The sequence below is a fragment of the Chinchilla lanigera genome, unplaced genomic scaffold (assembly GCF_000276665.1).
Source record: "Chinchilla lanigera isolate Chin_1 unplaced genomic scaffold, ChiLan1.0 scaffold00050, whole genome shotgun sequence".
Lineage (NCBI taxonomy): Eukaryota > Metazoa > Chordata > Mammalia > Rodentia > Chinchillidae > Chinchilla > Chinchilla lanigera.
Window position 1 is genome coordinate 1,240,897 of NW_004955451.1, and position 23,472 is coordinate 1,264,368.

Consider the following 23,472-nt stretch of genomic DNA (forward strand, 5'->3'; position numbering starts at 1 on the left):
CCTCCTTGGATATTCAGAACCATGGACAGGGTGAAAGGGGCTGGGCCTGCAGGTAGCCAGGGCACGCCCACTCCTTCAGAACCACTGTTAGCTTTGTGATTCTGCCGGCGCTGTGAAAGGGGGAGAAAGGAAGGATGGAGGATGACGACCGGGGAAGTCAATTTTGTTTATTTTATCTTTTTGTTTTGTTTTTGTTACATGAAAACCTAAGCCTCCTCTTCCCCCTCATTCCTTATACAGTATTTCAATGTGTATACGTAGTATATATCTCCCTCTCTCTCTTTCTCTCCCTCTCTCTCCCTCCTTGTAACAAAATAGGTCCACCTCTTCTTTCCAGCCACAGCTACAAATGGGGGGTAAACATCCTCCTCCCCCAAAAGGAAAAGCATCAACTAATTTGAAAAATATTTAAGAAACTCTGGGTCGTCATCCACTCGCCTCTCCCTGCTCCATAATTACACTGCAGTGCCTGATATTTTCATGGGACATTAAACCAGGAGTCAGGTGATGGGTTCCTTCCGTCTACGCCTATCCGTTAGCCGCTAGGCCCCCGCGGACCTTGACATTATTAATAGTCCTATTCATTAAGTATTACTCTTGTAGAATGAGTAGCATAATATTGGCCTGGAGATAGGAACAGGCAGAAGGAATAAGTCAAATTAATTTTCCGGAGCAAACGCCCCGGTTCTGTAAATGACATTCTGTACTGTTAGCATTTTAAATGTGGCACAAATGGCAGGAGACACAATTTGAAAGCAAAATACTAGAAGACATGGCTCAGGGTGGAACGTGGCAGCAGGAAAATCTAACAGCGTCAGGGACCTGGGGGTGGGAGGGTCTCGCTTGCGTAGTGACAGGGAGAGGAGGATTTTTTTAATGGACATTTATTTTAAATGCAGTAGAGGGAAGAGGAAGGTAGGAGAGCAGGTGGTGGGGTTGTGTGTGTGACACTGTGAGTGTGTGGAAGGGTATCTGGTGGAACAGAAGAGAGGAAACAATCACAGGTCTCTTTCTCCACCAAGGGATGCTCTCCAAGGGTTGGAGCTGGGGGCTTTCTGCCATGGACTCACCCAGTGGGATGTTTTCTTTTGAAGTCTTTCTGACCAAGCCTAGGAAAGCCCAGCTCTTACCTGCTTACTGTGAGGTTTGGTCTTCAGGGTAGGTGAGGACACCCATCCTCTTACCCTCCCCATCCTTCTGTTCAGACAAAACGCCAGTTCTGGGACAAATCCGATTTTAGAGCATGGGCGACAGAGATTAGTGAGGACTCATACCCTCCAGATGCTTAGAGTCCAATGGTGAAGCCATGAGGACACCAGGTAGCAGTGGTACGATGCAATTTGTGATTTGGGAAATAAGATAAGGAAATGTAAAAGACTGTGGAGTTCTCAAGCCAGAGAGAAAGTGTTCCACTGGGTGAATCAGAGGATACTTCCTACAGGCGATAGATTTTAACTTAGATTTTGAAGGGCGGGCAGAATTTGTACATGGGGTAATGAAGAATGGCAATTTGGATGAAGGGATCAAGATGAAATTAACCTCGACTAGAGGGTCTAAGGTAGCAACATGAATGGGGGGCAGGAGGGCTGCTGTCCAGAACAGTGGGCTTGGGAAGGGAAATGACAATGGGAAGGCCACCTTCAGACAGTCCTGTATATCAGACATCTGAAAGTTTGAAAGCTAGTCTTAAAAAATGGTGCCTTCCCTGATGTACATACTCCTGCCTCAGTCTCCCCAAGACATATGGACAAATATTTTCCAGGTGCAGGGAAGAACACTGTGGACTTCGACCCATGCCTTGGACAATTTCTGGTCCTGCATCTTTGTAGCCCAGTCAGTGGCTAAGCAAATTGGAAACCTTGCTGGAAATCACACTGTACCTCAAAAAAGCCCAGTGTGAGTGTATAAGAGGTCTCTTGTGCCCGCACTGTTCCCACAAGAAATCCATCAGTAGGACTTCCTTTCATTTAATATCCACTTACCAGTGGAGTTTGGGGTCTATTACCCATCAGTAACCTAGTTAAGCACAGTAAGCATTCCCAACACCCCAACAGCACAAGCAGAATCTACATCTCAGCACCCAGCTTGGAAATAAGTCTCTATGTAATCTGTCCCTGTCCTCCTTTCTATGTCTGCATCAAAGCTTTGGAAGACATTTTTCTCCTCCATTTTGTGGAAGGTAATGTGTACCTAGATCTTCTCTAGGATCTGAAGCCACTCAGGATCTGAGGGAACCAAAGAATTCATCCATAACGAACTTGGAGCAGAATAGCAGATATAAATACATAAGCAACTTAATGCATTGCCATCTATAACGGGAGCACATTTGAAATATTAAATTAACAATAGCTACATAGCAATTTTGGTATACAGAGATTGTTCTAAGTATTTTATATGTATTAACTCATTTAATCTTTCCATCAACCTTAGGAGGTGAGTTCAGTTATTGTTACCCTTTTATAAACGAGGAAACTGAAGCACACAGGAGTTAATTAACTTGCCCAAAGTTATGCTAGGAGTAAGTGGCAGGTGTGGAACTGAAATCCAAGCAGCTTGGCTTCAGAGCCCATGCTCTTTAATGCTATACTGGGTAAAGTCGTGAATGAGCCAGGACTTTGGGACCTGGGGCCAGAGCGATGGTCTGGATGATTGGGATCAGAAAACTATAGATGTTGGCATCAGGTAGGACTGAATGGTCAAACAAAGAATCTCTTTTCCTTAGGTCCAGTAGAAAACATGCTGTCCTAGGTTGGCCTGGTCTATCTTTGGTCTCGTCCTGTCTGGGGCAGAAAACTACAGAGCCAGGATCCTGACTTCTCATGGTTCTTAAACTGGCCCTGTTCGTGCTAACATATGAATGAAAGAGTGGGATAGGAAGAGCACTGGATTGGAAGCCTGGCCCTTCCCTATGGATCTTGAAGAAGTCATGGACTCTCTGAGCCTCAACCCCTAAACTGTGAAATAGAGGGTGTAAGCCAGGTGCTTTCCAAAGCACAGTATCTCACAGTTCTGACACCCTACTGAAGTGATTCTCAGCTTGTAATGCATGTTGGAATTTTAAAAAAATACAAAACACCTGGGCTGCACTCCAAGCCATTTGAATCAGAATCTCTTGGGGGAATAATGCAGATACTGCCAGTTCTAAAACCTTCCCAGGTGATGCTAATGTGCATTCCTGGTCTATAGGACCCAGAGGCACGCTCATGGTAGCCTAATCAGAGGTCTTAGAAACTGGTGACCAGGACTATTTTGGAGGTGGAGGGAGTTGATTATAAATAGGGAGCTCATTCTAGTGGAGCAAAGAGTCACAGAGTAGCCCCGGGATTTACAGCAAACCATTCTCTCATGAAAAAAATTAGAATCAAATCACATATCTGTGGGCAGTCTGCAAGCTGGGAACTTGCTGGGCCTCTTGGGGCCATGGGTCTGGCTGACATTCTTACTTGTAGTATTCCAGACCCTTCGCGTCTAGCATCCTCCACTATTTTTTGGAGTTGTCTTCCCCCACAAATTCCTCCCAAAGAACAGGACTTCCCATGGCCCAGTCTGTCTCACTGGGGAACAGGCTACAGAGATGTTTATTCTCTTGAGCTCCTTCCAGCAACACCAGATTCAGCAGCATCTGCCTTGACCTGGCTTGCAAAGTTTCGAGGATCAGGGGGAACTTCTTCCATCCAATGCTCTATCATTCCCTCACAGAACTGAATAAATACATTTAGCACCACCTCCGCCTTTTTTCCCCAATTTAGTATTGTTTAATATGCATTTAATCAGGCCATTCGGTATTACAGCGGCTATGTAGCGTGACTCCCTCCGCGGGCAACGGGGGGAGGGCGTTATAGGCCATTAGGCTAAAGTAATATGTATGAGGAGTCACTTTTCCCCAGGGCGCAGTAACTATTTTTGCTCCCCAGTCGTCCCCATTAAATCATTAAACCTCATGACTATACTTTCTGAACTCTACCATGATCTTTAAAAAGCCAAGCATTAAAGGGCAGTTGTCACCCTCCACTGCCCAGGCCTCCAACGCTTTATGTATTCACAGCATTAAGTCCTTTGTCAGTCTATACATCATGGGGGGGGGGAGAGTTACAGCTTAGGAGAAGTCGGTATCTACCCCCCATTCCTCTGAGGAGGGCTTAAGGAATCCTGGGACTCCTCCCCCGCAAGGCCCCTTAAGGCGAGCTGACCAGGTACATACAGCAGATGTAAAGACTGGGGTCTTGGAGCTGTCCTCGGTGCTGAAGACCTGTCCCACAGATGGACCTCACTCTCCCCGCTTCTCTAACCAATTACATTTGACTTTATCACCTTGCAAGAGTCAGTTCATAATAACACATTTCCCAAAAGTCCCTATTTTTTTTCTTCTAAGGTGGGTATGATATTGCTTAAAGAAAGTTGTGTGATCTGTGGATCACAGAGAGATCTGTGGATTAAGATCCAGAAACCCACTAGCTAGCACAATTTGGACAGTTTGGACAAGTCTGAGCATCAATTTCTCCATTTTTAAAACAGTATTTATAACCCCAATCCTACAGGGTTGTTGTGTATCAATGATATTGTGCTTATTTTCAAACCACAAACACTGTACATGTAATATATGTTAATGCACTGGCAATGAACATTAGTATTGGTTTTCTTTTTATTATTTAATATTTGTTTTATATTGTTAGTTCTATGTATCATTGTTGTTGATGATAGGTGTTACTCAAGAACCATCCTTCTTGCTTAGGAAATCTCCCCACGTAGGCATACAAAAAAAGAACTACCATCAGGAGAAAAAAAGAGGTGGCCTCGTTTTATCTTATTCTTATTTACCTCTCATGCATTGAAGTGGAGAGGACCCTTGAGTCCCTTCTGTGAAGACCCAGTCCCACTCTTGTGAGTCCCTGTGCAACCCTATCTCCAACCTCTCACCCATTTCTCTCCACCACACACAGGTACTTTTCTCCCTCTGCATCCCCACGCTCGTCTCACCATCAAAAGGCTGGACAGGGAAGGGTTAAGCATCTCAGCAACCCCCAACAGGGTCCTCCTCACTGGCTGGGAAACAATGGAGCCATCAGTCTATATTTGACCTCTGCCCCTGCAGCGTTTATGACTTATTCCTCTCCTCCACTGCCTGCTGCGACTCAGCCTTCAATCTCCCACCCCTCGCCAGAGCGGAGCTCGCCCTCCCCCAGCACCTTCGCCAGTTTCCTTGGCCTCCCTCCTCCTTTTCTCTCCCTTCTTCTGAACCTCTGCCAGATTCTTTCCTCCATCTCATTCCCCATAGTTTTCCCTTCCCCTTTCTTCCCTCTTTACATTCTCCATCCCAACTTCCATTTCTCTGTCTTTCTTTCCATCCCATCTTCCTTCCCTTTCTTCTCCTTCCTCCCTCTCAGTTTTCTACTGCTCTTACTAGTGACTTAGACATGGGATTGCAGATTTGGGTTAGAGCTCTTGGGAGATCTCAGCTTGCCCTTCTCTCTCCCTTTAACATTTCCAAACCTACCGATCTCTCTGTTCGTCTCCCATAACCTGACACCACTGTCCAAAGTTATCCAGGAGTTGGTACTAGAAAGGGATGGGAAATGAGGAAGGTACTGTGTCCATTTATGGGATGGGAACCCATTTATGGGATGGGAACCCTCAGTCGTGAGGGTAGTGGCACCAGGATCCAAACAGAGACAAATGAAGGGGGTCACTGTGGTGTGTGGAAAGAGGAAAAGAGTACACAGCCTAGGTGCTGGAAACAGACAGATTCCAGTCCTCCTCATCCACTGAGTGACTTGGGTAAGACGTTTATTCTCTTGAACTTCTTCCTGCCCTGCAACACCAGATCCAACAACACCTGCCTTGACCTGGATTGCAAAGTTTCAAGGATCAAGAAATACAAAGAGCATGAGTGTATACTTCACACGGTAGAACACTGTGCAAGAGGATATCTGTAGTGTTTCTATTTTTCTCCCCTGTCCCATCTAGCAGCATAGTGGAGGAAGCAAGTTCCATCCACCTACACAGCACCATCACATGTCAAGTGCACAACAATAACCTTTTTACTTTCAACACAGCCCTACAGATGAAGGACATATCAGCCCCATTTCATTAATAGATGTGGTCACTGAGGCTAACTGACTCACTCAAAGCTATCATACTAGTAAGTAATACAGCAGGTACTCAGGCCTAAGTTTCAGCCTCTGAAATCCAGTGCTCTTTCTGCTATCCCCTGTGACTTCTCACTTGCCCTTAGGAGCCCCAGGCTGGAGGGCACCTGTGTCACCGGCTCCTGTTCTCTCCTCAGACTATCTGTTTGCATGTCTATCTTCCTCCACGGAAGAGGGAAGGTGAAGGAAGGGGACCAATCTGGTGGGTACTCAGTATAATTATTTGCCAAGTGAGTGAAGGATGAATGGGTGAATGAGTGGATGGATGGATGGATGGATGGATGGATGGATGGATGAGTGGGTGGATGGATGCTCCTGCTCACCTTACTGCAGTGTTGCCCCTGGGGCAGAGGATGCCGTAGAAATTGAAACGTAACTTGGTCCTCAGAGGGCTGCTCCCTGGCCACAGTTTGGGCTCTGGTCTCTGGCATAAGAATCCGTCCTAGGGGAGGGGTTTCACCTGCCACCAACCCCCCTACACACACACACACACACACACACACACACACACACACACACTGCTCAGCCCCTGCCCCCAGCCTGTGACAGCAGCCTCTGTAATGAATGACTCTGCAGTGGGGCCCAGAAAAAGGACAGGAGGGCACGAGACAAATCATAGCTGCCAGGCGCTAATCTTCCCCTGGGAAAGTCACCTCCACCCCCCTCATCCATCACTGGGCACTAGGCTGCCACCATATCCCCCCAACATATACCCAAGACAACCACCAGGCCCCATGGATGCACGGGGAGGCTGTTCCGCATACACCTGGGGGCGTCTGCCTACAGGCTGAGCAGCCAGGGCACAAAAGGCCATTAGAGCTCCAGCCAAGGCCCCTGCCTCAAATCTCCCATCCCAGGAAAAGTCAAATTTGACCAGTCCAAATAAACCCTCCGAGCCACACATTTGTTTAATTGCCTAGGAAATATCTGTTAAGAATCTTGTTTCAAGCAAAGCAAAGTGATGCAGAGGACACAGAGATAAAGGGAACAGGATGTAGTCCTGAAGGAGTCCATGGCTCAGCAGGGGGACAGCAACAGACCAAGAGACATGCAGAGGAAGGGATTCAGCCCCATGAGAGGAGGAAGGTGGGGAGTTAAGGAGGGATTTCTTCCTGCTAAAGGGCTCAAGGGCAGCTTCATGCAGAGGACCTTGAAGAATGGTTAGAATGTGCAGAGACAAGAAGAAAACAGCCCAGGAGTATGGGTGAAGAAGAGCAAAAGCAGGGTGTGGGAGGCAAAGCATGCCTATGAGAGAGGGCAATAAGTTGTACAAGAAAAGATGAGGCTGAGGCTTCTCCGTTGAGTATCATGCTTCAAATGCCAGACTTTCTATCCCCATATCCACCCATTCCCAAAAGATACTTACACCAAGAAACCCAGTGTCATGCAAAAGAGAAGCAGGCTCAGGTGCAGATCAATTCCGTGGAGGTATCTCCGGCCGTATATACATCTTTTCCCATTGAAGAGGCTATGGAGCTACAAGCCATGTCACTGTGCAGCCACTCTGTGCACACACTCACCCTCCTGGCCAACATTCAGTGAGCACTGTTTTTAAGAAATTCACATGCATTATCTCCCACAAGCACCTAAGCCCCGCGGGGCATCAGATACCTCACTGCTGAACTGCCAGAGCTTAGAATGGTGCTTTACATGTAGCAGGCATTCAATAAGCTTTTATCAACTGAATGATTGATCTTATGATCTCGCTTAATAGGGATGTTATGCTGAACATAGGTATAGATATTTACTATCACCGCCACCCATTTTACAGAAGAGGAAGCCTTAGAGAGACCCAGTAACTTACCCGCTGGTCAGGCAACTCCTAAGTGGAGAACCTTAGATCCAAACCCATCTCTCACCAGGGAGCACGCTCTCTGCCAGCCATGCTAAGGAGCAGCAGCCCCTGACTTTCATACTCTGCGGTCATTATTATGCTTCTAGGAGGCATAATTTGAGCTTCTCTCTCACAATCTGCATAGTCATGAGCTATTGTAACAATGTATATACCCATTTCTATAGTTATACACATTCAGTCAGCTCACTTTAAGAAAACCCAATACAAACCAAAAGACCCAATTTCCAAAGTAGATAAATCTAGAAGGGCTCATTTGCTTTACAGAAAAACTCCCTGCACTATTAAAAAAAAAAAAAAAAAAAAGAGGATTTGTTCAAGGGTTTTAGAAGTAGCAAAACTCTGGGCATTTCCTCTTAGGGAGAAGAGAAGCAGGGGCAAGGGTGCCAATGTGTGTGGATCACCCACTGTGCACAGGCACTTCCCCACCCTGTAGAGGAGGTATTATTATGTCCATTTTATGGATGAGGAAACTGAAGATCAGGTCCAGCACATTATCTTATTCAATGCTATTAATGGAATCTTGCTCTGTGCTGGAACCAATGGAGGCTCCAGGGAACCGGATACATACAAAGCTCTCACCTCTATAGCGTTTGCATTCAAATGGGGGAAGATAGGTCATAAACAAGGGAAGGAACAAGTGAAAACATCTTCCGGATAAGGTCACGCTATGAAGAGTACTGGGAGGGAAATAAATGGGGTGAGATGCTGGGTGTCTAAGGTACATATGGAAGCACTGAGGTTCCCCTCATACCCCTCAACTAGAAACTAACTGAATGCCTATCTGGCTCCCCAGCCCCCAAAACAGGGAGAAAAGAAGAAAAGGAAGGGGGAGGAAAGGATTTGCCCTGTTCTTACCATTCTACCTTGGCAGAAATCCAGGTAGGAAGAATTGCTAGAGAAGCAAAATGAATTAGAAGCCATCGTCCGTTACCCATCTGAATTAGCTCAGAAACCCTGGCATGGATGCTCTGAGGAAACAGGAATTTGATGCATAAAGTTCTAACCCCGCCAGCTTGCTTGGAGCAGTGGAGAAGGCAGTGCTGGGCCTGGGACTGAGGTGGGCAGGTGATACAGGCTCAGTAAAGTAAGGCTCAGGCAGGGCTCAGGGCCAGACTGTTCAGGTGCAATTTCTGGCTCAGTTACTTAAGTGCACAGAGCTTCAGATGGGTTACTTGGCCTCTTCGTCCATCCGTTTCCTCATCTGTAGAATGGGTATCATGTGCATACACACCTCTGAGGGCTATGGGGAGAATTAAGTGAATTAATGTACATGCAGCCTTCCCTGATGGATGGTAAGCGAACAGGTATCAGCGCTTGCTGCTGAGAATCAGAAACATTCTGAGGACACAAACTGGAACAAGGGGGTAGGAAGGAGAAATAGGGGGAAGAGAAAAAAAGCAAGGAAAAGAGGAAGCAAGTATGCACAGAGTTACAAGGTTTCTGTTCAACTTCCCCCAAAGCTTAATAGATTTCTAAATGGGCTTATTATCACCACCTATGAATTCTTTTAAAGGACCTAATTATAAAACACCAAACCAGCTAATTAGGTTTCCTGAGCTTGCCTTGACACAGGTGCAAACAGGCTCTCTGGATGGTGGCCCTGGCAAAGCCTGCAGAGTCAGGTCTGAATCGATGGGGGAGCTGGGCCTGCCTGTGGCCACACAATCAGGCCTGTAATTGTAGGCCCCCTCCCGCCACTGCCACTGCTGCTACAGCCTGAGTGCTCACCGTGACCTCCCTCACTGTAGGGTGAAAGCACGGGGCCTACAGAATAGGGGCTCGGCTTCCCTTGTGCCCCAATGGGCTTAGAGCTGAGAACACAGCAAGTGGGTACTCCAGAGTCCTGCACAGGAGGGGCTGCATATGGATTGAGTGGCCAAGAAAGCAGGCCCAAGGCGTTCTTCCATCCCTCTCTGGACTAGAAATGCCCAGCAGTAGGAGCTGCCAGGTGGTGAGAAAAATATATGCATCTCAGCCATCATTGAAGGCTGGGTGAATGCAGGGCTAGTAAAGGGTCCTAGATGGATGACACCACTACCACCACCACCACCACCCACCCCAGCTTTCACTTACAGAACCCTCAAGGTCAGAAAGGTAGAGTTCTCACGTGCTGGGATGGGGCTACACGATACCTTACAGTGATGATTTCCAAAGTGTGTTCCCCAGACCCATAGCATCAGCATCACCTGAGAACTTGTTAGAAGTGCAAATCATGGGACAGCACCCGGGGATGAGGCCATGCAAATCAGGTTGCGAGGAGCCTTCCAGGGGATTCTGAAGCGTGCTCCAACTTGAGAACCACTAGGAGGAGGCCATTAATCAATGGAACTGCCAATGGTGGTGCTGGTGGCTGATGGGGGTGTGTGTAGGGGCCTGTTTCTGAAATTAAACCAAATGATAGCCATTAAGGGGGCACCCCTTGCACATAATTAATTCTCCTTTTGCTAAAAAGGGTGGACAAGAATTGGACAGCTAATGATGATCACCACACGCCTTGCCTGCATTCCTCTACCACCACCAGGGTCCTTTTCTTTGGGCCCCATTACAAGTCTGATTCTCTTGCCACGTGGCAGCCCCACCAGAGAATGAGATAGCACTCACTGCCCCAAGCCCCACACCACTGTCCCCTTCTCCAAGTCAGTCACCCCTCTCACTGGCTCTGTCCCCATTAGCCAACCCTCTGCAGCGATCCTAGGCCTCTCTGGAAATCCCAAGCCAGGTCCAATAATAACCATTGCAACACTGAGCCCCGGAGCGGGGAGACTGCAATCCTTCCCAAGCGCTTCCTTAGTGGAATTTTCTTCCGCATGTTGAAGTGGGGCCTGAGTACAAATCGAACCTGTCTCACAGTTACCTCCCTCGCAGCCCTTCTTCCCTCCCTTCACACCTTTGTCCAAATAATTGGCATAAGTATATAGATGGCCCTGTGTGGGATGCTCTGTGAAACTGAGGTTCCTTATGTCACTCAAGGGTCTCTTGCCTTGGACCAGAAGTAAGTGTTCAAAGAATAAGCCCAGGAAGAAAAATATGCATCCTCTTGTTAAGCAATCTGAGCTACGAAGCCACAAGGTTTGTCTTTTTGCTTAGGCTGCTTGGAAGCTCAGGGCTCAGTTTTGCAGAGCCTGATGCTTTCACCAGCCTGGTTTTTTATTTTTCTCAAAAACAGATAGATGACTTGGGTGTCACCCTCTTTTTATCCTTCTTCTCATCACTGTAGACACAGGTTGGAAACTGGGAGGGGCCGAAGTACATGCAAAGAGCTGGAGCAGGGATGGGCAGGCTTTGGTCCTCTCGATCTCCAGCAAAGGGGTAAAGTGGAAGGGAACGTGCAGGGTGCTGTGCTTCATGGGGAGGGAGATCCTCGTGAGGCAGAATCAATGAAGAAGGGGCAGGGACGAAAGGACACACAGGTGAGGCTGGGGCCCCTGCTGGCCTCCACACCTCCCGTGTACAACTCACATCCCGAGAGCCTCTTCCCAGGGGTCTCTAGACCTCCCTTTAACCTTAAGTCTCAGGGAACAGAAAATGTGGTCATCTAAGCTTCAGTGGCTTGGAAATGTATATTAGGCCACAGCCCAGGGCCCAGGCCCCACAACACACCACCCTCCTACTAACTCACACAACAGACTTCCAGGCCAGGCACACACGCTGTGCGACTTAGGACAAATCAGTGCCCTTCTCTGGGCTGTGGTTTACTTCTGCATAAAATCGAGGTGAGTGGGCTCCTTTGATGGCTTTCAGATCCTGCTCTCTGGAGCCTGAAGATTCCTGGGGAATTTTAGAACCATTCCAGGGATTAAAAAAAAAAAAGAGAGAGAGTCCGGAAACAGGGTCCCCATCTCACTTTCTCGCACAAGCATTTCCAGTTCTACCAGGGGGAAGACTAAAAAAGGGTAGAAATTTGTTTAATACTTAAACCACAGATGCCACAGCTTTAAAAGGTATGAAACCCCTGGATCTGAAAACGCATACCCCCGGGAGTCCACATGTCAGGCCTTTCCCACTCAAACAGAAATCAAGGTAAACTGACATCCTGGGGCCCTGGGCTTAGGCAGGTCAGGATATCTTCCAACAGCTGTGCAACCCCAGACGTCCACTCCTCTCTGAGCTTTGTTCCCACATCTCTCAGATGTGGGTGATGCCACCTACCTCTTGGGGTGATGGTAAGGATTAATAGAAACCACACGTGGGATGCTCCTATTGTTACATGGTAGGGCAGGGGACACATTCACCCACGCTCCCTGTGTGCTCCACATGGACTCAAATGGGGCTCATTCTCACTGAACCGAAGGTGTCTCTGGGTTGTACAGACACCCCTCACTGCACTAATAAATCCTGGAGTCTAGGTGCAGCAAGTTCAGCACCGCTCAACAAAGCTCTCGCAGGCAGCATGCCAGGTGTTCTCACAGTGGCTGTAGGTGCAGGGATGGGATGGGAAAAGACCCCAGGCCCTAGAAGCTCAAGTGTGGTGAGAAAACACATTTATAATCATCTTCAGAAAGGATAGTGGCTGGGGTGTAGCTCCATCATAAAGCACTTGTGTACCATGTGTGAGATACTAAGTTTAAGTCCTAGCACTGAATAAAACAAAAACCCATAAGGGATGGCAGAGGAATGTGGCAGGCTGTAGGGTAGCTTGGGAAAGAGATTTGGGCCCAGGCTTGGCTTCTCCACTGGATAGTAGTGTATGTGCAAATTATTTACTCTCTTTGAGGCCCCTTTTCCTCTTTTATAAAACAGGGCTGGGATCCCCATAATTCCAGCACTCTGGGAGGCTGAGGCAGGAAGATTGCAAGTTCAAGGGCTCTCTGGGAAACTTAGTGACTTAGCAAGACCCTGTCTTAAAATAAAAAATAAAAGAAGGACTGAGGACGTAGCTCAGTAGGAAGGCCCTCGGTTCAGCCTCCATTACCACTCCTCCCAAAAAAGATGGGGGATGCAGAACCTCAGAAAATGAAGCTTTCAGACATTGTGGGTAAACATTTGGCACATGGTGGCAGTTCAGATGACGGTGGTGTCATTACCCAGGAAGTGGGTTTCCTTGTCCTCCAGGAGCCAGCCTTGCCTCTGAGGGTCAAGGTCAGAATAGTCCTGGTGGCCCCTGGCTTTGGGGTTAACGAGATGATCCTTTAACACACAAAGAAACCCCAGACAGCTTAACCTCACCGAGGCACTGAGGGCCCAGCCGCCTGGCGAACGCCGGCCCCTGATCTGGTGCTCCATTATTGCGTCCGCAAATCCGTTAAAATTTCACACAATTTCCTGCACAGCAGTGGGCTTAGTAATGCTGGAAGCCAAGCCGGCCCAGTAATTGGGACTGGAGTGGGGCAGAGTCCAAAGCAATTAATCCAGCCTCCTTCCTTGTTTGCGCCAGGATAAGCCTGACGGGGTGGAGAGTAATTGGAAAGGAGCGGCCTCCATCCCCAACTCCAAATTAATATTTTCCTGCCCTGATTTAATTCCACCCGGGAAAAGTGACACAGAGACACGCCGTGTCAAACGCTAAGTAATCCGCCGCGAGCCACCTGAGGAGGAAGAGGAAAGGACGCTTCTTTTCTTCCTTTTCTTTTCAGGGCATAGGGGGAGGTGGCCGCTAAGCTAACAAGACAGAACCTCACAAGGAAGAGGGCCTTCTGGGCCATCTAGGACATCTGTGGCCTAACCTCCCTTCCAAAGCAGGGCCATGCCCCCCAAAAAAGGGGAAAAATCAGGGACTTAGGAAGGCAGGCCAACCTGAGTTCTAATCCTGCCTTGGACAGTTAGGAAATATATGACATGAGACAAGTCATGCAACCCTACTGAACCTCAGCTTCCTTATCTGTAAGGCGTCCATCAGGAGCAATTTGGAGGGGACTGACCTAGGGCCCAAACCTGGGGTACACCCCAGTCCCTTTTATTTTGGGTCTCACTAAGTTGCCCAGCCTCCCTGGGATTATAGATATGCACTACTGCACTCAGGACTGAATGATTATTGTAAGAATCTATTAGAACAAATATAATAGGTACATGGTAGCTATGTTGCCTATTTTTCTAGGTTTTATGACCAGGAGGCAAGCACAATATTAGGCACTAAGAATTCAGAGGAAAATAAAACACAGGCTCCAGCCTAGTCTCATATATCCAGGGCTGGTACACAGATGGTGTTTAATATGTGCTGGCTCCTTGACGTCTGTCAGTGGCATCCCTGCACAGGTGGTGATTCATCCTTCCTTGATTACTGTCAGTCATTGGGTCCTTTCCTACCCACGCCATTGCCAGTGCTTTTGCCTGTGTGTAGGTCTCCTCTCCACCTTCCCACTGCCTCCAGGCCACCCCAGCTCTGCTCTGGGCCCTGCTGGAGAAGGGAGTCCCTGCACTGGAGTCAGAACTCAGGAGTTTTCAGGTTTCTGGTGAAGCCTCCCTGTGAGGCCCTTATTCAGTTGGCTGAGAAGCCTTTTAGTGGAAATGAGAGCCCAACTTGATCTTTCTTTGTGGACATCAAACTACAGACACCAGTTATCCTGTAAGTCTGCGGCCTAAGCAGCCTCTCGGGGGATGCCCGCTACCAAAGCAGCACCATGGACAGAGACAGAACACACTGTCTCCGCTAGGCAGAGCCAGCGCCTCAAGGATTCCAAGACACTGGGAGAGAGCCAGTGGAAGGGCAGAGGTTACCCAGCTGGGTGCATAGATTCCTCACAAACACACTGGGGCCCCCACCCGCTAGGGACACTCAGGAATACTCGAAGACCATAGAAGGGAAAGACCACAAAGGCCAAAGTTGGGAATACGGGGCCTCCGTGAGCTCCAAACTCCCCCAAAGGACACCATTCAAACCAAAGCAGAGAGTTAGCAGAAATGCCATGTGTTCAACCAAGCTGCAGGAAAACATTATGCAAATGTCAAGCTGATGAGGAGGGGGGAGAGGAGCAGAAGTAAACCAAACATTAAATCAAATCAGTGGGAGAATAACAGCTAAACTCCTTCTTCCTTGTAGCACTCAATTCTTCAGTCGATACAGTCAGGAATGAATGAATGGCCTGCTCAGAGTCACAGCCAAATTCAGTGGGTGTAGCACCCCAAACTCCATGAAGGGAGCCAGCCCGGTGTGATCCGCCCCACCACTACATCCCCCACGGACAGGGCTGAATGTGCATGGGGAGGGAGCCCCGTGGGAAGAGCCCTGCCCTGGGGCTGGGTGATGTGCGCAGTCCCCTCCCCGAGCCTCCGAGCATTAATATGAGGGCAGCCTGACAGGATGATGAGGGTCGGGTGGGGGTTAAGTTCCCCGCCACGGAAAGCTGGGAGTGAATGGGACCCTGGTGGAGCCTGAGCTGGCGGTTTGGTCTATCGGGCTTTGCTTAGCTCTAGTGGGGATGCAAATGAGGACTCAGTTTGGGTTTGGTTAAGGATGTCAGGTTAGGAAGGAGGGGAAGGGTGCTACCAGGAAGAGGGACGACAGTGAGGGACCCAGGGATCAAAGAGGGAGCCCAGCAGGCGCAAGACATGATTAGCTTGGAGTGTGGTGTGTGATGTCACCGTTCCAGTCTTCCCGTGGAAACTTCAGTACAGTCCACACTCCTTGGACACATTAGGAACAGGGTATACCCGTGATGGGTGGCTACCAGGTGAGTGTGGCAGTACAGCCAGAGCTGCAAGGGGTCCGGCTGCACCGAGGTCTCACATGTGCAGCCATGTTGCCAGAGGCCCCCGCGTCATGGAGAGCCCCCCATTTAGCCATTCAGGGATCGTGTGACCCGCTTCAGGCACAGTGCCAGAGCTGCAGTGACTATCAGTGTGATGCGGTCCCACTCCTGGTCAAAGCCAGCAGGGAAAACACAGCAGACACATCAGTTGAAAATGGAGGATAAATTTGCTGTGTCGGGCCAGCTTCAAGGGTCAAAAGGCAGATGGGTCCTTCCTGAGCCCCTCCTGCGGAGCCTGTCTATGCCCAGGAACTGCACTCAGAGAGAACAGGAAATTGGCTCGGGGTCATCAGGGAAAGGGCAGAGCTGGCTATGAACCCATAGTAGTTTTGTAGACCGGCATCACTGTCAACTCAGCTGATTAACAGCCTTGTCTCAAAACAAAAAATAGAAAAGGCCAGGGATGTAGCTCATGCCAAAGGCCCTGGGTTCAACCCCCAGTATCAAGAAAAAATAAAAAAGCAGGAGGAGGAGGGTTTAGTCTACACTGCTGTCCCTAGCATCCCCGGAGTGTGACGGACCCCTCACCTCCAGCACTGTTCTTTATTCCCACCGCCTCCTGGAGCTCTGGGCATGACTTAGCAGAGCTCAGCTCCTCTCCCCTCACCATGCCTCCACCCCCGCCCCCTCACCTCACCTCAGGGAAGCAGGTAGACATCTCTGGTGGGTTTGGGCCCAAAATCTAGCCTTTTTGAAGTGGTACTTCAAATGCAAATTTCCTTTAGAGCCTGCACCTGTTCCACACTATACTCCATGTGGTTCTGCAGAGGCATAGCCCATTTCCTATCCAGAACTCAGTCTTGGTAATTATACTATTACTACTGGAAAGAAGCTACTTCCTTTCTCCAGGTTGTTGAACCATAGAATGTGGGCCTGGTGCAGTAGCAGCCTTCTTGTCACTATGAGGAGATAGCATGCCGAACAAAGCAGAAGGGTTGCAAGATGAAGACAAATCTTTGGTAATATCCTCTGAGCTTCCAAATCACACCTCAGCTGAAGACTGACTGGGCCTCTTTGGCAATCAATAATTTCTCCTTTTTGCTAACACCAGTTTGAGCTTTGGTTTCTATCATCTTCTTTCCCCATTCTGAAAAAAGCTGAAATGGATGCAGGCATCAGCATTTTTGGAAATTGTGCCAGCGAGCTAATCCCTGGCCACTCTATTTCCATAGAAGAAATCTCAGATGAGTTAAATACAAATTCAGGGACTGGGGATTTAGCTCAGTGGCAAAATGCCTGCCTGGCAAGCGCAAGGTCGTGAGTTCAGTTCCCGGTACCGGAGAAAAACCAAAAAACCAAATAAATAAATAAATAAATAAATACAAATTCACCTTTGACCATGGGAGAAACTGAGTCCCACATAAAAGAAATAATTTATCCAAGATGACACAGCCAGTCAGGGGCAGAACTGAGGCTCAAATTCAAGACTTAACACTCTTATTCTTTCTGGTTCATCCTGTGATCAGTTTTGCCCAGTTCTGCACATGTTTGTGGTCTGAATGTATAAAAAAGGGTGTGTGTGTGTGTGTGTGTGTGTGTGTGTGTGTGTTTCTGTGTCTGCAGAGATACTGAAATACCCAAGAGCCAGGCTTGTGCCATTGATATCCCCAATACCTCCCAGCCCCAGTAGGCACAGTGGGTCCTCCACAAGTGATCCCTGGCATCAAGTACAAGTGGGATTCCTGAGGATGCCACCTTGGCATGGGCAGGGCATGGCAGTAGTGTGATTCTGGAGTGACGTGCTGTGTGTCCAGGGGAGTTCTCTGAGACACAGGCTAATGTGCAGGTGAACATAAGAACGATGCTAGCGAAAGCACTGACTGATGTGGGTCCTTGTGTAAGAGACACACTCGCTAAAAAGAAAGCAACCAAGTACATTCCAGTTTAAGACAACCCAATCCACAGGATCTAAATTTTCCCTCTGCACTTAGAGGATGAAGGACAGTTTTACAAAAGAATTCTGATAGTCACGGCGGTGACGTTGAGGAGCCAGGGTGAGTGTCTGTAGGCCTTCCCAGGAGAGAGGCAGAAACAGAGACCCAGAATCCAAGGGCAAAGCCACCACCCCCCAGAAGACTGGGAAGGGGGGCCACAATCTTGGAGGGAGGGAGAAGCCAGTGGGCGACTGGCACAGGACGGGTGACTGTGTGAAGTGGGCACGCCTGACGAACCAGCAGGGCCATTCCTAACTGACTGGCCGAAAAGGCGTCTGGGCCCCAAATCCTGGGACTTTAGACAAAGCCCAGGTCAGGGGGTGACGGTACCTAGAGTCTCCCTTCCCAACCCGCACCCACGGGGTCACTGCCTGTGCCCAGCCCCGAGGGAGGAATCTGCACCCCATCCCCTTGGTGTAGGCTTGAGCAGACACCCTCTGGTGAGTGGAGTGGGGGAAGTGACATCTGCCATGCTTTAGGGTTGTCCTTTGCCTCTACCACCGTTCTCACACTCTGTCTGCCATCAGAACAGCATGACTCAGGCCGGGGCTACCGTTTCAGCCTGAACCCCAGAGCGAACACACACGGAGCAGAGCTGCAGCGACCCACAGCAGGCAGACGCCAGGAGCAAAAACTTAACCTCAGCAGCTCTAAACCACCAAGATTTAGGGACTGTTTGTTACTACGCTCAGAAACTGGCCACAGCTGGCTGATATTGAGGGCAATGTTGCTGGCTTTAAAGCCACCTCTGACAACCCAGTGGGAAGAGCAGCTCCAACCTGTCTCTTCAGAGCCACTGCTGTCCAACACAGAAACCCCAGGAGGAAATTAGAAAATGGCTTGATTTCCCTGAAGAGACTTGCAACCAGCTCATCTAGGAAAGAGCCCGGAACTTAGTATTTTTGACAGACTCTAAAGATGACACATAGGCTACTAACAGGCCACCCTTTGAGAAGTCCACGCTAAGGAGGCCAGTCTTTGCTATCCAGAACAATGTTCAGAGAGGTAAAGCAACATGCCAAAGGTCACACAGCAAGGTGCTTAACAAGAAGTATGTCTTCAACTCTTTTCTGTGAAGCACACTATCCTTGCCCTGAAAGCCGAACAGAGAAACTCACACATGGAAAATATAGTTCCAGAGAGATACCAGCGGAGGCCACAGAATTTAAGTTATGCCAGGGTCCAAATTTCATTTTGGGCAGGAGCTGCCCTGTGGGTACATGAAGGGCTCCCTGGGGCCTTCCCTGAAATAGAAAGGATGGTGAGAAGAGAAGTTATAGAGCAGAGGCTACAGGAAAGAAAGAAACTAAATAAATAAAAATAGAAGGGAAAAAGCCTCCGGGCCTGGTGAGCCCAAACATCCCCGGGGTGGCTGCAGGAGCTGCCCCAGCCCTCTTCGATTTTGATGTACAGTTTGAAACAAATCAATAGCGGTATAATAATACTCAGCACGCTGTGTAATTTTTATATCATTAGTTTTCATTTTCCGCTCCCCATGCATCAAAAAACTTACAACGGGCTCGTAAAGTTTATTTAGTATTCCATGAATTCCTAATCAGTTTCATTTCATAATGATTCAGGAGCCGCCCGCTGCCTAGGCCCCCGTGTCAAAAAATCGATAAAATCAACACAGTTTTCCTGATGGCGGCTGCAAAAGGATCTATTGTAGGGGAATTATGATTTATGCCCTGGCCTGAACCATGAGCTGCAGCCTCCACCCGCTGCTCAGGGCTGAGGTCTTCGCCAATAATGATTTATGCACCTTCTGAAGGCCCCACCCCAGCTCCCTCTCTGGCCCGGCTGGCCCCTGACACGCACGGGGGGCGGGGGAGCAGGGAGCGGAGGGGAGGGAAGGAGGAGGTCCTGCAAGGCCCGCTGGTCATCTGCGCATCCCTGCATGGTCCAGCAACAGCTGCTGCGTCCACCCACCCGGTAGGAAAGTCTGAGCAGAGAAGTGCGGCCTTCAGGGAGGCCCTCGGAGCCCTCAGAGCTACAGAGGGTGCTGGATTTGGACAGGCATGTAGCAGAGGAGCAGGGGTGAGCCTGGCTGTCTGTCTGTGACCCTCACTCCACGTAGCCTCCATGCTGACCTTGAGGATGAGCTCCTGGTCCCACCTTGTACCCATAGCTCTCACCTCCACTGACTCCCCAGTCCTGTCCCCCAGGCTCCAGGGAAACTGGGCGGGAAAGGGGTCTAAAGGCCTCAGCCGTACCTTGTGGGATGCAGACACAGCAGGCACCCAGGAATTCTGAGGCTGGGACTTGAGACTCTCAGGCGTCTTGTCCTCACCATGAGCAGCTGCGCTTGGTGTTGAGGACCCCCACCCTCCACCCCCAGAAGCTCCCACCCACCTCCTCCACCAGTCATGATTAATAGGGCTAGGAGACATGTTAATGGGATGGGTATTAAGTCCAACAGTTGGTTTAATTAACAGTAACTAACCTAGCTGGGATAGAGATCGCAGGTGACTTCATAGGGGAGGGAATGCCCTGGTGTGACATGCAAGCCGCTGTGGCCACCCACCCCCTATCTGCAGGTTTTTGGCCTCTGCATGGCATCTAGGGAAACCTGGGGGCTTCATTTAGACGGGATGATAAGGGCAGAAATCTAGGGTTTAGGTCCCTGCAGGGACACTGTCCCTCCAGCCAAGTGGCTTCCTCCTACGCCTTCATTTGTCTTTCAGCCATTCACTCACCAAAAGCCCGAGAGACCCCTACGGCCACCTGCTAACTTGGGGCTCAGAGACAAGGCACTTGCCCAACATCACACAAGTAGGAAGGGCAAAGCTAGGATTCCATCCAGGTGTTCTAGGTCCGAGGACATGGGGTGCAGGCCTGTCCCACTGCACCGCGGCAGATCCCTCACCTCCTGGCCTGTGTCCCTCTCTCCAGAGAGCAGAGATGACAGTTCTCCCTCTATCTCCGACCTACTTAGACAATTTAACCTTTCTGAGCCTGACTCTCCTGCGGTATAAAATTGGCATAATTGGTCTGGGACTGGAGCTCATTGGTAGAGAATTTTCCTAACGCGTGAGGCACTAGGTTGGATCCCAAGCACCACAAAACAAAACATTAGCATAGTTATTTCTGTCCTGCAGATGATGAGTCAAAAGAACAGCACACCTAGAATACTCAGTCTAGGGTCTGCAGTGCACTTCTCCGCAGTCATCTGCACGGCCCTGGGAGCGCGAGGGGACCTGGATCTGTCTTCCTCCTCCCAGGATAATCAGGAATTGGCCTCAGAGGCGGGGGCTGCAACCCTGTTCATCGCATAGAGGCTGACGGTGATGAGCCCACCCTCATCTATGCGAATCTGGGCCAAAGGTCCTGCCAGCACCTCCGTTTCCCCAGCGGAGAGACAGAGGGCCGATTCCTCCTGAGACCGGAACCTGGCCGCCCACTGTCCTGCGAGCCTCGTTTCTGGAACCCTTGATTTCCCCCAGGCAGGAGGCAGAGGGTAGGAGGGCTGTGTGAGAAGTAAAGGACCCAGATCTGCAAGGGCCTCGGCCTGGAGAAGCCCTGCCTGTCCCCCAAAAGGGGCCACAGAGGAAGCTGGGCCGTCTCTCCACATAGCAGCAAGCCAGTTCTCGCCCCATAGAAATGGAAGCACCCGGGCCTAGCACCACGCAAAAGCCGAGGGCTTTGCCTCCCTCCACCTGGCCGCACCTTCCGCTTGGGTCCAGGCGACCCTGGTCTCTAATCTTCGCCCTGCTTCAGTTTCCTGTGCTTTCGCCTCTTCTCCGCTTCCCCCTACCACATGCTTCCCTCACTGGAGACAATAAACACTTCGGCCTGCAAGGCTGGAGGTTCTGACACCTCCTCACCGCAGCCAGTGCTAACAGCCCTGAGATCTCAAGGGTATGACCTCCTCTTCCCACATCTGCTGCCAGGTTCCCGCTTTGTCCTTCAGCTGTTCCATTTCCCCCGAGGTTAAGTGACAGTCTGACTAGGAAGGCATCAAAGTGGGGCAGGGGCCCACCAGCGGCTGACCCAGGTCCAGAACGGGACATCCACCCACCGGCCCTTTAGGGGACTGCAGGCTGGCTCCCTCTGGCAGCTGAGGGCTGAGGACCAGAAACCCCAGTCCAGCTCCCTGTCTCCTTCAGGCCACCACAGACATGCAGACTGCAGCAACTTTACAACATACAAAGCTCCCAAGTGGCAGCCATGAGGTCAGAGACCCACACAGCACACAAAGGGTCACAAAGAAAATGGGAAGACACAGAGGAGGGCCAAAAGGCATCTGTGTGAGAGAGTCCCAGGGGGTGAGAGAGCCCCAGGGGAAGCGGACTGAGTTTGGGAGCGTAGCTGGCCACCTGCCAGCAGACGGGCATTGGGCGGACAGGTGTAGGTAACCTCTGGGAATCCCAGTGGCTCGTCATAAAAAAGACAATAATCCTGAGCTCCCAGGTGTGCCCTGCGGATTCAACAGGAAGTGATAACAGAGGAAACAAGACCCAGGGCTGTGGGAGCACAAAAGGGGGCTGCGTGGTGGCCAGATGGTCATCTTCCTGTTGACCTTCAGCGAGTCACCCAGCAGCTCAGAGCTACACATGGTCTGTAAAGTGGGAGTGGCCAGCACCTCTCCTGCACAGGTTTCGGATGGCCGCGTGTCCTTTAGAATACAGGTGGCGCCCAGCAAGGGCTACTCTAACTTTCGTGGCCTGGCCACAGTGCTGGCACAAGAGGGGGGTTCAGTAAATGTCTTTTCACTTACTATAGGAGGTGGAGAGAAGCATTTTTATGGAAGGCCTGAGGGAACCCATGTGGATAAGGCGAGGCTTGGGCTCTGTCTGCCCGTGCCCAGGACATCTGCAGCACATTTCTAGCCATGGCTCACTTCCTTGTCCCTGGAGAGGGGCAGGGACTTGAGTTCCCATGTTGCAGTTAAAGAAACTGAGGCCTCAAAGGGTTTGGGGGATTTTTTTTTTTTTCAAAGTCTCCCAGAAACTAAGAGGCAGGAAGGACTGAGGCTGGGTACTCAGCTTTACCCAGGCAGGAGGTCAAGCTCAGGAAACCACCGCTTCCTCTTGCCTTCTGGGACAGCTCATGTTAGTTCCGCCCCCTGTGCCACGCCTGGCTAGATGCTGCAGGGTTTATCGCACTTAGACTCACACCACCATGACGCAGGTTCTCCTCATCCGCATTTGATGAACGAGGGAGCTGAGGCATGGGGTTTAAAAGCTTCTCAGGTCACTCTGCTCACACCTGCTGGGGGCTGGAAGCTCTGGGATCTGCAGCCCATGAACTCACCCACTAGATTCCACTCACATGGTCCAAACACAGATGGGCGGGTCAACCTGACAATCCCTGGGTTTCCCCCAAAGGACCAGCCTCCCCCTCCCTAAGCTCAGGCAGATTGGGCTGGGGGTCCTCGAGCTCCTGATCAGCCTGATCAAGTGGGAAGGATAGGGAGAAGACGTAACCCCAGGCTCCCTGTATTCTGCCATCCTGGCATTCAGGATCCATTCTGTTCCTGGAAGACTAACCTCAATCCCTTGGCTTTGGGGCTAGTCCTGGGTACCTCACTTCTGCCGTTATTCCCACCCCCCCACCCTACCCTGGTCACAGCCTCCAGGGGGAGCCAGAAGTGAGGTCAGTGGCCCCACTCGGGGGAGGTAAGGTCCAAGACTTGGACTTCTCTCTGTCCCCCCAAAAAAGCCAAGGCTTACTGCCAACTAGACCTGGGCTCCAGCCCTGGGTCTGCATTCCTCAGCCATGTGACACTGAACAAGGTGGTTCCTTGACCTCCCTGAGCCTCAGTTTCCTCACCTGTAAAGTGGGGCCAATAGTCTTGATTGTCAAAGAGGCTTAGATGTCACAACAGGCTGGAAGGACTAAGCATAGGCTTC